The following is an 11,616-nucleotide window of genomic DNA, read 5'->3' on the forward strand; positions in this document are numbered from 1 at the left end:
GAAAGGCCCTGTTTACACAACAGACCTGGTTCTCTGTTCAAACTGGGGTCAAAGACGTAACGGGCAATCGGCAGACATTGGGTGGCACCACCTACCCATTTGTCCCCCACTGCATCTCCCAGCTCAGCTCCCAGCATGCAGAAGGATATTGAGAAAAAATCCCTGCACTTCTGTCCTCCCACTAGCAGGGACAGCCATGAAGCGGCCTCCTACTTGGTGCAGTAGCAGATACCACCCTGCCTCTCCCCCTGCTGGCAGCCTTCTCTGTGGGTTTGAGGAGAAGAGTAGGGCAGGCAGAGAAGATGTTACTGAGGAGAGGCAACCTTAGACCTGGTGCTCGCATGGCAAGGGAGGGGAGGAGGACCCCAGGTGAGCGGGAGAAAGGCTGCAGGAAGTAGGGAGAGACCCACAGGGATACATAGGGTGGGGGATTGTTCTTAGATCTGAGGACAGTGTGCTGTGGGGAGGGGAGGACAAACATCAGAACCAGTGGAGGGAAAGCAGAAGAAAGAGGAATGGAGGGAGAGAGTTAGGTTCTATCTACTTGCCTACCCATCACCATCATATCTGAGGACCTCCACTCTTCCCAAGTGTTTCAAAATACAGTCCTGTCTGCCTGCACTATGAAATTTACCATGTTGTGGAACCCCGTTAAAACACAGCCATTCCTCCCAGCATAGTTATTAACTTAAAATAATATGATCTGGTAGTGTTGTTGGGAGGGGCTTGGGACTAAACAATGGGCCTGAGTCTGCATTGTCTTACACCAGTGTAACTCCGTTTACTACTGATTTGCACCAGGGTATCTGAGGGGAGAATCCGGCCCATGTTTCTAAACTGTGTGCTACAGCCTTTCCAAAGGCCTTTACGTAGTTCAGTGACATTGTTTAACAAAGTTTGGTGCCATCTATCGTGGCCCCACATGGTATTTTAATTGAATTTTAATTATTTATATACTGTATCTTTATGTTTATCCAAAGGGAAAAAATGTGAAGGACACTGTGATTTTGTAATCTTTTTCTTTGTACCTCACAACCTCCCCAATTCAGTTGAAAAGCTATGGACTTGGAGATGCACTGATATAAAACCGGTGTGAGGGGAGAATGAGGCCTTGTAAATCTGTGCCAATGCACATGTATCTGTCATGTCTAGAGGCATCGGTGTTTTAACACACTTTTTGTTTGTAGGGTGATAATGAGACAGTACTGTTACAGAACTGTGTTAAGGAATCATGTCACAGGGTAAGTGATTTGTAGACAGGCTGTAAAGTCATGGGATAGCCATGTTTGAAAGCTGTTATAAAGACGGTCATAAACCTGCTCCCAAATCCTGCAAACACTAAATAGGACTATTCAAATAAGAAACATTATACACAAGCAGGAGCAGGATCTCAGTCTGCAGCTGTGGTGAGCAGCTCCCTGTAGCATTAACAAGACTCTAGGCTGTAGGCTCATTTTCATTAACAAAAAAGACATCAATATGAAAAACATAAGTGTATGAAATTATCAAAAAATCCACTAAGGGGCTCCTCACGGCAGAGTCCACATCTCTCTGTAGTGTCAAAGTTTAGAAATCATAATTATCTCCCAAGTGAGGAAGGGCTGTGCAGTTACAGTACCAGCCCCAGGACTGTGCTTTCAGTTGTTAAGATGTTTGCATAACTAGTCATCATGCTGTTTTAGCAAGTTATGTGGATTTCTTACACTGAACCTACAGTAAAAGCCAGACACATCAATTGACTTTGTCACTTCTTTCCATTTTCCAAGTCTTGAGCTCAACACAACAAATTTGAGCAATGGATCAGGATTATTACCAGATTTTAAAAATGTATCTGGAAAACAAACCATAACGAGTATCTCTGAGGGCCAAATTCTGAGCTTATGACTCAGTTTGTACTTAGTGAAAGGATGTGAGAATTTTGCTGGAATAAAGACTTAGTGGAGAATGAAAAAGGACCTTAGGACTGGGCCCTATGCTTGTGAAAGGTGACAAAGGTGACAGTATAGCCATTTTTTGCTGTGTACATTGAGAACCCTGTGGGGGAATAGGCCTGGCTGGCCTCCCTTGCACCGATCAGAACATCGGCGAAGACTCGTCATATAGGCCCGCCCTGCAGGCCACAAGCCTGAACTAGGCTAAGTGACACAGTCTCCTGCCAAACTCAGTCAAGGGTCATGACCAGAGGAGGGGGGGGGGGGGGCAAGGAGGGAAAGAATAAAAAGCCCCAGCAGCAGCACTAATGAAATATGTTCATGGCTGATTGAAATATAATAACCGCTTGTGTGAAGCAATAGGTAACTGTAGCTGAATGCAAACTGACTAAATGCAACTTCTCCTGTGAGCACCCTGTAATTCCAGCTAAATGCAAAACTAGCCAATTAGATACCTTCTTTGAGCGTCCTGTCAACCCTGCCCCGGTACACTGACCGTAACACCCCGGAAGGTACTATGCACCCTGCCGAGAATATACCCCGGATAAATGCCAAGTCCTGACCAGAATGGGAAACCCCCCCACTCTGCACCCCATTCTCGGAAAATACCGAAGGGGGGGGGGTGCCGGGAATAAAGCGGGGAAGCTTGTTTTCGTAAATGACGTATAACTTGTACTATGTTTGTGGTTTGTAAGAATAAAAGCAGCCTGCGCGCTGTGCTGGGTGTGGTAGTTTTCGGACTGCTACCCCAATGCGTTGGTATGTATTGCAATAAACTGGCCTCAGGCTTGAGTCTGTGAACTAAAATCAATGTGTGGGTGACTTTTTCCACGACAACCCATTACACTACTGATCCAGTAGCTGACTTCACTGGGAGTTCTGCATAGGGCTTGTAGGATTAATTGGGTCTTAAAGTTGAATAGCAAATGATTTTTTAAGTAGGAGTTGTCTTTTTTTTATACTTTGTTATGAAGAAGGATGAAAATTACTTCAACGTTAACTGCAGAGTTAACGCTTTTCATATCTGAAGTTATAATATTTACCTCTCCTCGTAAGAACTGTGCATTTCTTTAGCCTCCTCCAATCAAATATCTCAAAGCACTTCCACAAACATTACTGAATGAAATCTTGCAACCCCCCTTGTGAGGTAGGGATTTTTCCCCATTCTACAGATGAGGAAACTTTGGCACAAAGAACTGAAAGGTTACTGAGGAAGATTGAAGATGAACCAGGAATAAAACCCAGGGGTGAAAAAATCCTTTCATTGACTTCAGTGGATCCAGAATTTAACTCCTATGCTTCAGCTACAAAACCATCATTCTCTTCCTGACTTTTAGTTTAACATTTCATTTAGGTGAGGTAACTGGAAGGACATTACTACTCTCATGTACACTACTGGAAAGGTTATTAAAAGGATAATAATAAAATGGGGCTGCTCTGCTTTCTGCTCTGGCTTATAAAGGGAAAAGATGGAACATTTATATTAAGGAAAGGATAAATGAGACAAATGTAAATTGCAGCCAGATACTGTATTTATATCAAGCAAAGGGCTTGGATGTCATTATAAAACTTCCAGGACAATGCTCGAGTGTTTTGTAAGGTCACCAGACGCCCGAAATATATTTATAGCCTTGTTTGATGATTTCATATTTTTTGGTTGTGAAAAATGGATCTAGTTGCAAATCTTCAATTGCAAATGTTACTTTATTTCAGAGCAACATTGTTGATTTACTTCCTGTTCTCGTCTGCTACCTTTATTTTTATGTTACCTGTTCTGTTAGTTTAATTTAATATTCTTCTTTGTGAAGTGCACCTTATTAATAATAATAATACATCATGTTATGCAAAAACGAAAGCTTACTCTCTCCGAGGCTCTAGGGTGCTGCATGAACAGTTAAAAACATAAATACACAGTTGTGATCTCAGAATCTTGAATTCCAGCTTTTATGAAGCTGTCATACTGTAAGCGTACTCTGTCCTTGATTCTCAGTTCCACTACAGCCCCTTTGCGCTGCTCCAATGCAAAGGGACTGTAAACCAGGTAGAGCTGCCCATCCCCCCCAAAATTTCCCTTGTGTAGAGAGATTTCTCAATTGGGGTAGAGTCAGCACTGTGAGTCTATCATTCCTTTTTAGCCCCTACACAGACAGCCTGGCTGAGGGAAAAGGGTGTGGCTGGATTACCTTTGTGCTCCAACAATTCCCAGCCACCAGAATAAGCCCTTGTGGAAGATGGCAGTCAGATGTAAGATAGTATCAGGGGGTAGCCGTGTTAGTCTGTATCTACAAAAACAACAAGGAGTCTGGTAGCATCTGTTAGTCTTTAAGGTGCCACCAGACTCCTTGTTGTAGATGTAAGATAGAGCAGCCTTCAGGCTAGTCCTAGAATCTGGCGGATACAAAGGTGGTACAAAGCCTCCTTTGTCCCATCTTCCTTTGGGTTCTGTACAAACAGGGCCGGCTCCAGGGTTTTGGCCGCCCCAAGCAGCCAAAACAAAAAAAAAGCAGCGATCGCGATCTGCAGCGGCAATTCGGCAGGAGGTCCTTCGCTCCCAGGCGGAGTGAGGGACCGTCCGCCGAATTGCCGCCGAATACCTGGACGTGCCGCCCCTCTCCGGAGCGGCTGCCCCAAGCACCTACTTGACAAGCTGGTGCCTGGAGCCGGCCCTGTGTACAAAGCACTGCTCAGTCAAAGCCAAGAACTGGGGCCTCTGCCTACATATTCTTTATGTTTTCTATGCTCTGCTGAGCTATGAAGAAAATATGTTGATTACACATACTTTTATGCCTTGGCTAGCAGCCACTAGAGAGGTAAATCAATATCAGGGTGATAACATTATAAACTGTGTGTTTAGAATCCCAATATTATATTACTGTACGGCCTTTAGATGTTGTTAGTAATGGGCTTTACTTTCTGTAAAACCTCCATCTAAATGACTTAGGAGCCCAAGTTCCATTTTCAAAAGTGATTTAGGCTTTCACTGTGACATAGGCTCCTAAGTCACGCAGGCATTTTTGAAAATTTTGCCCATAGGGCCTGATCCAAGTCCCAGTGAAGTCAAAGGAATGGCTCCCATTGATTTAAATGGGAGCTGGATCAGACCTATAACTAATATGTCTCTTCCTTGTTCTAGGTGATTTGCACTGAGTTGCTTTGAGCTGGAATGGATGGGGGTGATGAGTCTTTAAACTTTTCTGAGGTTGTAGACATTGCAAGTAGAATTCTGTCCTTGGGATGAGATTGGCCCATATAACATACAGTGTGAGTGTATTTTGCTCATTTCTTCTTTCAAAACCCTTTAGTACATATTTATTTTCACCCAGTTCTAGGCAATGTGAGTTCTTATGCACCCCACACATGGGCTGGCTTCTGCTAGAAAGCTTGTTGCTAGACATGCTCTTGATAGGCTCCCCAGTGATCTTCAGTATGCACATGGTGTGCTTGACAGCTTTCATTTAAAAAAACCCAGGATCATTACTGACAAGCAGCGTACATGACCTTGTGTTCCCTACTGTGATGTATATAGCTATGTAACTGTTATGACCCTGTTTGTGTGTACTGTACTTTTAAAATGCTAACTGCTGTCAGCAGAGACTGACAGCCATTTTGTGTTACATTCAGGTCAGATTGTTACAGAGGACACACACACATGCACACACTGCTCCCTCATGGGCACTCACTTTTCTTCTTCCTGGTTTTGTTGCTCTCTTAAACTAAAGTAAAAATAATTCGGACTTAACATAGTGTTTTGCTCTTTGTGTGTGGAGAAACAACACAAGACCTAACAATGGGCTTTTCAGCATTTTACAATGCTACACAAACTGTTGGCTGTGTCTTTGATCAGTGGACCCTTGAAGATGCTTTGATTGCTTTTCAAAGGGGTTGTGTGGTGTGTGATCCTGAAAAGTTTTGACATTGAGAGCTGCATTTATTGCCAGCCCAGAGCCCTGAATAGGATGACCAGATGTCCTGATTTTATAGGGACAGTCCCAATTTTTGGATCTTTTTCTTATATAGGTTCCTATTACCCCCCTACCCCGTCCCGATTTTTCACACTTGCTGTCTGGTCACCCTAGCCCTGAAGTGGAGTTAGATTAATACTGATTCAATCTCAGCAAATACCAGGAATGTTTTTTTCTTTAAAATGTTACAGATTCATAAATATCAAAGAGCTAGGAATGAAATGACGAAGTGGGCTACCTTTTCAATTATGCCTTAGCCTGACTTTAATTTGAGCATGCTCCAAAACCCTGGGAAATCAATGAAGAGACTCCTATTGATTGTAGTGGGCATTAGATCAGGCACTTTGTGCACATAAAAATTAGCACAAGCAAATTCCTGTGTGGGCAGTTTTTGTGCACTAATCAGTGGTACATGAAAGTGATATAAGTTATACACACAAAACCCATTTTTGTTCAGTTTGCATTGCACTTTGCAGATGGGTTTTCCGTATATAAAAATATCTTTTGCACAGAGAAGTGATAGTGCACAAAAAGTGCATGCACAAGTATTTTACACACCCAAAATTATGTATTCAGAAAACAAGGCCATTTTTCTAAAATTTCCTCTGTTAGCTAAATCCATCTGCCAAAGCTCTCAAGTTTCTCTTTTTGTTTGTCTAAATGTGTTTGATATACCAGAAAATTCTGGAAAGCTTGAAATATTATTCATGTTTTTGCTTTTATAAATTGTTTGGTCTACTTTGCGATTACAATACGTGTAATTTAATAATTTGTAAACCAATTTCCACTTTCATTTTTTAAATTGGCAAAACTTGTGAAATATAATTGACAATAATTCCTTGAAAAACTTTACTTACCAGAGCAGTCATCTGGTTAGCAAATGCTAGTGTTCTAAGAGTTAACATCTCCTGTCAATCAACAGTAAGAGTCAAATAGCTTGCTGGTTGTAGAACCCTGACCCCTTGACATTAGCATTTCACTAGTCACTGTGCAATTTATGTGAATCTATCCTTTCCTATAACTTTCCCTAGCTTCAGTTTCAGACAGTAGCAGGCAAATATCATTGTAGGGCCATATCCCCCCTCCCCCACCTCAAACCCATAACAACCCAGCAACCCAGGGCAACAACATAGCAGTAAATCTTGAACAACCCCACAATAACACAGGTTAAATTCATAACAACCCCACAATTCACAATTACACACCTACACTACAAATTCAGAACTCCACAGTCCAGGCCCGACCTAGGCACATGAAAATCCTAAGACAGCAGAGCAACTGGTTCTCCAAGAGCCCTTGCTGAAAGTGCATGTAATTTTCAGATTTGTGGAGAGTGCAAAGGTCCCTATATTGGTGTGTGCAGCACTGGGGCCCCCAAGTTTCTACATCTGCAGAGAGTCTCTGTTTTCACATCTACTGCAAACCCCATATAAGTACAAATAGACCCCTGGTTTTGTTCTCAGGGGTTCCCATAGTGATATCCCTGGGAATGAGTCCCATATGCCCATTTTGAAATGACAGCTCTATATGGAAGTGAGAGGACCTTTGTTTCAGCACCTCCAGGGGGTGCCCAACAGGTGCAAAGGGCTCCAATTTATCTTCCCCATGTAACTGCCAATGGGCCCCAGTTTTGACATCCCTACATGGCCCCCTAAGATCTTCAGGGCCTCTCCAACCCTGCCCATGACAATAACACCGACCCAACAATCCACAGTGGCACTTGCTCACTGCTTGTGAGCCTCAGCAGCAAATCCCCTTCTCTCTTGTGCCTAGAGATGGGAATGGATATATCTACCTTTCTCCCTATTGTCCCCGATGCCTCTGGATCTGCATATGTCTGGGAGACTGCATGAGAGAGAGATGAGGGGGCAAACGGGAGCCAAAGAGATACCTCATATGGCTGCTGCTTATCTGAGAGCCTCATGTGGACAGAGGGGGAGCCAGGGTCTATTATTAGGCTTGGCTGGGTTCCTGGCTGTGAGAGGGAGCCGTTTTAATGTCACATGCAGAGTACATTAGGACTAAATGAAAGGCCTTGGACTGGCACTGGCGTCTCCCACTACCCCTCTTCCTTCCACTAACTGATTTGTCATCAGCCACATATAGCTATTAAGAAAACATTGGGATCCTTGCATGACCAGACAGCTGCCACTGCACCTTCTCACTGGCAGAAGTTAAGTTTATAGATCCGTCCTAAACAGATCCATCAGCCTTTCTCCACTCCTACATAAAAGGAAACGTGGACTGGGGCTTCAGTAGAAAATGGTTCTACTCTTGCTCTCATAGGGTAGGATTCCGTCCCAAACCCGAGAGTATGGGATGCCACTGTGCCAAGCACATTTAGACTAGGGTTTGACCTACCATAGTGACGAATTAAGGATAGAGTTCCATCCCTAATTCTAAGAGCCAAACTTTTTCTTCAGATATATGTGCACAACTCCAGCTGAGTATGAATGGCAGGATTTGGCCCTTACTGTGTTGTCAGTACAGAATATTCTCTTATTTCTAGGGTGCCTTTTGCAGTTCCTATATTACAGAGGTATGAACTCCTTCAGGCCTATTGGCCCTGACTCTGCCCCCACAACTCCATTCCTCCTGCTTTATAGACTCATAGACTCATAAACTCATAGATTTTAAGGTCAGAAGGGACCATTGTGGTCATCTAGTCTGACCTCCCGCATGATGCAGGCCACAAAAGCTGACCCACCCACTTTCCCTTAACTCAGCTGTTGAAGTCTCCAGATCGTGATATAAAGACTTCAAGTCGCAGAGAATCCTCCAGCTTGCGACCCCTGCCCTATGCTGCGGAGGAAGGCAAAAAACCTCCAGGGCCTCTGCCAATCTACCCTGGAGGAAAATTCCTTCCCGACCCCAAATATGGCGATCAGTAGAACCCCGAGCATACAGGCAAGAATCTCCAGCCGGACCCTCATTTTACCAGCGATGGCACGTTATTGCCTAATTGACTAAAATCACGTTATCCCATCAAACCATTCCCTCCATGTACTTATCTAGCCTAATCTTGAAGCCAGGGAGGTCTTTCGCCCCCACCGTTTCCCTCGGAAGGCTGTTCCAAAATTTCACCCCTCTGACGGTTAGAAACCTTCGTCTAATTTCAAGCCTAAACTTCCCCACGGCCAGTTTATATCCATTCGTTCTCGTGTCCACATTGGTACTGAGCTGAAATAATTCCTCTCCCTCCCTGGTATTTATCCCTCTGATATATTTAAAGAGAGCAATCATATCCCCCCTCAGCCTTCTTTTGGTTAGGCTAAACAAACCGAGCTCCTCGAGTCTCCTTTCATAGGAAAGGTTTTCCATTCCTCGGATCATCCTAGTGGCCCTTCTCTGTACCCGTTCCAGTTTGAGTTCGTCCTTTTTAAACATAGGAGACCAGAACTGCACACAGTACTCCAAATGAGGTCTCACCAGCGCCTTGTATAACGGAAGCAGCACCTCCTTGTCCCTACTAGAAATACCTCGCCTAACGCATCCCAAGATCGCATTAGCTTTTTTCACAGCCACGTCACATTGCCGACTCATAGTCATCCTGCGATCAACCAGGACTCCGAGGTCCTTCTCCTCCTCCGTCACTTCCAACGTATGCGTCCCCAGCTTATAACTAAAATTCTTGTTAGTCATCCCTAAATGCATCACCTTACACTTCTCACTATTAAATCTCATCCTATTATTATTACTCCAATTTACAAGGTCATCCAAGTCTCCCTGCAGAATATCCCGATCCTTCTCCGAATTGGCAATACCTCCCAACTTTGTGTCATCCGCAAACTTTATCAGCCCACTCCTACATTCGGTTCCGAGGTCAGTAATAAATAGATTAAATATAATCGGACCCAAAACCGAACCTTGAGGAACCCCACTGGTGACCTCCCTCCAACCTGACAGTTCACCTTTCAGTACTACCCGCTGCAGTCTACCCTTTAACCAGTTCTTTATCAACCTCTGGATTTTCATATCGATCCCCATTTTTTCCAATTTAACCAATAATTCCTCATGCGGCACAGTATCAAACGCTTTACTAAAATCGAGGTATATTAGATCCACCGCATTTCCTTTATCTAGAAGGTCTGTTACTTTCTCAAAGAAGGAGATCAGGTTGGTTTGGCACGATCTGCCTTTCGTAAACCCATGTTGTAATTTGTCCCAATTGCCATTCGCCTCAAGGTCCTTAACTACTTTCTCCTTCAAAATTTTTTCCAAGACCTTGCATACTACAGATGTTAAACTAACAGGCCTGTAGTTACCCCGGGTCACTTTTTTTCCCCTTCTTGAAAATAGGAACCACATTAGCTATTTTCCAGTCCAACGGTATCACCCCCGAGTTTACAGATTCATTAAAAATTATCGTTAAGGGGCTTGCAATTTCTCGCGCCAGTTCCTTCAATATTCTAGGATGAAGATCATCCGGTCCGCCCGATTTAGTCCCGTTTAGCTGGTCAAGTTTGGCTTCCACCTCTGATGCTATAATGTCAATCCCCCCTCTTTGTGGCTTTGTGCCACTCCAACTACCTTGGATATTCCCCAGTTCAGGAAAATCCCTGGAAGGCACAGAGGCCACATTATAGTTCTACGCCACCCACTTACAATCCCTGACATAGAGGGCTTGTCACGGGCATTGGGCTAAAACACCTCTCTGTTCCAGTTATTCTTGGCTTCTGTAATGCCCCTTTAGGTAGCTCTAAGTTAGGCCAGGGATCAAACTGGTCTCCATCTGCCCCAGAATTCGGGAAGCCAGAAAGGTGGTGAACACCATCATTTGGTCCACAACCACTCCCTAAGCTGCATTGCATTCTGCTTGGACACAGCTCAGAATCAGGGACAATGGCTTTGCAGCGTCCAAGAGGCGCTTTTCCTCCCCTCACCCGCCATTTATCCCTCTCTTCTGCCCTTATCAGGTCACTTAAAGCTGAGGTAGCTCAGTAAGTGACATTGGGCCCTTTTAAAAGGGAAGCATTAATTTTTAAAACTAAAGGTTTTTGGGGGTGTTTCCTAAGCAAAGTTGAACTTTGAGACCTTAACTCTCAGCTCTGAGCAGAAAAAAAAGGGAAGGACATTTTAGGTTAGAGATTTAGATATGAAGACATGAGGGTCTGATTCTCCTCTCCCATTGGTGCAAATCAGGAGTAAATCCCCTGATGTCAAGAGGCCAGGTCAATGACGCTACAGTACACTGATTTACACCAGCTGAGGATATGAGCCAATGTAGTTCCACCAGTGTAAAACAGTGTAAATTAGAGGAGAATCTGAAGGCCCTCGATCAATCATTTAAATCTTAATATATTTTGAAGCAAGGACAGAAAAGATATATCTTAGAATTAAAGTCACACAATGGATTAATTTTATGCCTACAGTTTTACTTGAAAGGGATATTAAAGCAGGTCTCATGGTACTGAAAATCTTTTTTCCCCTCTTTTTTATTTTTTAAACACACTGTTGATTAATTGTAATAGCTTGGAAAATTGAAACTGAAATATGTTTCCTTATCAAGATTTTTTATTCCGCTACTTGCAGTCAGTGGTTTGTTATCATAGGTTTTTCAAAAGCACCAGGAAGAACACTCAGGCACACTCAGCTGCTACCGCTGATTTTGTTTGCTTTTAAGATGATTGTCCCATCAAAAAATACATCTATAAAAAATTGCCATAGAATTTTCTAGTTGAACTAAGAAAAAATTAAGCTGATAAAATTTTATGCCTGCGCCT

The sequence above is a fragment of the Emys orbicularis genome, chromosome 7 (assembly GCF_028017835.1).
Source record: "Emys orbicularis isolate rEmyOrb1 chromosome 7, rEmyOrb1.hap1, whole genome shotgun sequence".
Classification (NCBI taxonomy): domain Eukaryota; kingdom Metazoa; phylum Chordata; order Testudines; family Emydidae; genus Emys; species Emys orbicularis.